Source organism: Gastrolobium bilobum, unplaced genomic scaffold, assembly GCF_033153095.1.
Source record: "Gastrolobium bilobum isolate Gb01-03AN ecotype WA unplaced genomic scaffold, APGP_CSIRO_Gbil_v1 utg6009, whole genome shotgun sequence".
In the NCBI taxonomy this organism is placed as follows: Eukaryota; Viridiplantae; Streptophyta; class Magnoliopsida; order Fabales; family Fabaceae; genus Gastrolobium; species Gastrolobium bilobum.
The window spans coordinates 49358-52449 of NW_026897914.1; the positions used below are offsets into that span (position 1 = coordinate 49358).

General features: G+C 34.3%; 1 long non-coding RNA gene across 1 annotated transcript; it reads left to right on the top strand.

Annotated features, from left to right (window-relative positions):
* Positions 1–977: 977 nt before the first annotated feature.
* LOC133311389 (uncharacterized) lies at positions 978–2776 on the top strand. Its single transcript, XR_009751552.1, has 3 exons — positions 978–1233; positions 2097–2185; positions 2639–2776. It is a non-coding gene; the product is annotated as an uncharacterized LOC133311389 (long non-coding RNA).
* Positions 2777–3092: the final 316 nt, after the last annotated feature.

The window sequence follows — 3092 nt, forward strand, 5'->3', positions numbered from 1 at the left end:
AAATAATTTATTTATACAATTTTATTTTTATGATTATTTTTTATCCATATTTTTGTTCCTGTTTGACAGGGTACACTTAAAAGCAAAAAAAACTGTGCTGCCACTATACTGAGTTTCAAGAAAAACGATTAAGCGTGCCTTTTCACCTTTCATATATAGACTCAAAAGGGAGGTTTGACTATCTTAGGGTTAATCCCCATAAAAAAAACATGAATGGGGTGATTGCGAAGATATTTTTCAATGGAGGTGGTTGCGACTATCTTTTATATTTTTACGGGGGTTGAGTTTCTCATTTTACTTGAGAACTCACTCCCTTTCTGCATAGAAGCAACGAATTTTTTTTTAACTATAAATGGGCCCCACCTAAAAAATTATGCTTGCAACAGGAGAAGTGATGCTTCCTACAGAAGGAGAATTATAATATCCTATTTTTATATGGGTTTTATTAATCTCATATTAAAGAAGATAAATTATTTCATGTGAGACAAATTTGTAGGCTCCACCATCTGAAAAAAAAAAGTGACATAATTATCGAATGATGTGTAAGAGATAAAGTTATCACATATAACATAAAAATAGTTTTTCTCTATTTATATATATTTTTGTTTTTGGTATTGACAAAATCCCTTAAATGGGTCACACCTCTCCCATACAATATAATAACCCTCATTAGTAATTGTGGATTTAGTATTGAAGAATAATTAGAAGTAAAAGAAATAAAGTCACCTTTGGTGAAAAATGAGTTAAAATGACAGTTAAGAGGTAAAAATACGGGTAAATAAAGTTATCAAAAAAGTGAAAGTAAAAATAGAAATATGACTAGAAAAATATTCTAGTCCATTGGGTAAAGTTTGGTTATGAATGGAGGTGTGTAGATAGATAAACATTTACCCAGTTGGATTTAAGTTGACCTATATAAGTCAAATTTCAAAAAAAGTTACTATTCCTTCTTATTTTCTTCTCGCGGACGACAGTGAGGGAGGAAGAGAATGAGATTTTGAAATCCAATCTTCTAAGGCTCATAACTTGAGCTAGAAAACTCCAAATCACTCCGTTCCAAAGCCAAACTTATAAGAAATTTCGAGAAGAATTCATTGGTACCAGTATTTCTGAGTGGGTTTCATTGTAGAGAGAGATCCTCCTCCTCCAAGATTTCGGATTTCATGGGTAATGGGGATTTTGATGGAGCTTGAAGCCATGGGAGCTTGAAGTAAGCCTTCCCCTTCGTTCTAGGTAAGTTTATGTTGAGAAATCTTGGTTTTCTTTTAGTTTTGAGGAAGATTGAATCTAGGTTTTCATTTTGAAAATTTGGTTTGATTGAGCATGTTAGAGCTTGATTCAAGTTTAGCTCATGTTGAGAAAAGTGTTTGGATGGGAATTTTAACGGTGAAAATGTATTTGGAAAAATTAAAGATACCGTATTTTTGAATAGTGTCGTATACGTGAATAGTGACGTATACATGAATAGTACTGTAGAGATGAACAGTATTGTATAAATGAATTAATGAATCTTGGATTAGAGGTGTGTGATAAGCTTGAATTTGATGGACTAAAGCATTGGAATCATGAAGTTGGCATGATTTCCTATATGTGTCTCTTAGCCATTTTCAAAGGAAGTATGTGCTATGAGTTACTGTTTTACAAATCGAGCATACTTTTATGCGTGGAATAATATTCTAAGGTGTATGGACCTTCGCTTTGGTGAAATAAAAAAAGAAAATAAGGTAACTCCTTTGTATGACCTTAAAATGAGTTTTAGCCATTTTCAAAGGAGGTATATGTTCGGAGATATTATTTCGCAAAGTGAGAACACTTATATGCGTAAAATAATTTATATAGGTGGCTAAGCTTGGGTTTAGGCATGAGACAAAGAGAAATCTTATAGCTCCATTGTAATGGGCATTCTGCCTTAAGTTGGGACTATCCTAAGACTAAGTGAATGTGTGAAATTTTGTGGGGATTTATTGAACAAAGAACCACCCACTCATGACTTAATATGATTAAGTAAAAAGAAAATAAACAATAAAGTGTGTGTCTTGTATATTTACATGGCATTATATCATTTTATTGAGTTTGATGTTGAATTTCTTCTCTAGGTGTACCTAGGGAATGTGAACGTTTGGATTCTCGTGGAGCATGATAAGTAGCTTGTTCTTCGAGTAAGCAAATTGTAAAGCTCCAAGAGGTAAGCTCTATGTTTATGGGGTTCGCTCCTACTTTGTGTTCCGCCATAGTGTACGGACTGTGGTCAGGTTGTATGATATGTATGAGATATATGATATAGATGCATTCATATAGAGCTATATGATAATATGATATGTTTTGTTTTGATGTATTTACTTTGATATGTGTTAATATGATATGTTTTGTTATGATATGACTTCTGTAATATGATTTCTGTAACAATATCTGGCCATTGATTGTATAGTACCCGGATGTTCGCTTTGGGGTCCTCCCTCGGGACTGATGGATCCCTTGGGAATGACTGCGTTTGTCTTTGATAATTGTTTATATGGTGTTTTGTATATTATGTATCTGACTGTCATGCAGGAAGTGAGCCCAGGGTATGGAGGGTTTTCCATAAACCTGGAGTTTACTAGAGATTCGTCTCTAACCCCGTTTGGGGATATGATTTCAGGAACACAGTTAATTGAAGAGCCTCATGGGACAAGGACACTAACCGTGGCTAGAGGTACTAGTATGAGGATGTGGAGTTCTGGGTGGTCGGATGCTACTATTTGTTTTAGACGTATTTTTGGAGAAGATGTATTGTTGCATAGTGTTCATATTCGATACTTGTACATTTATGTATTCAGGCATGATGATATGACTATGTAGTATTCAGTTATGTTATGTATTGGATTGCATGCTATTAGATTTGTGGCACGGAGCCAAGTTCAGCATGCGCCCATAGATGGGTATCTGAGTATATTTGCATGACTAGTACTTCTGGAAATATATATTGTTTAAACTGTCTATCAGGAACTCTTGAGAGTGGGATTGGAAAATCCCCAGTTGTCCGATTTACAGAGGTTACTCTGTCCGATTTTCGTCTCCGTAAAATAAGAATTAAATTAGAAGAAGTATGCAAT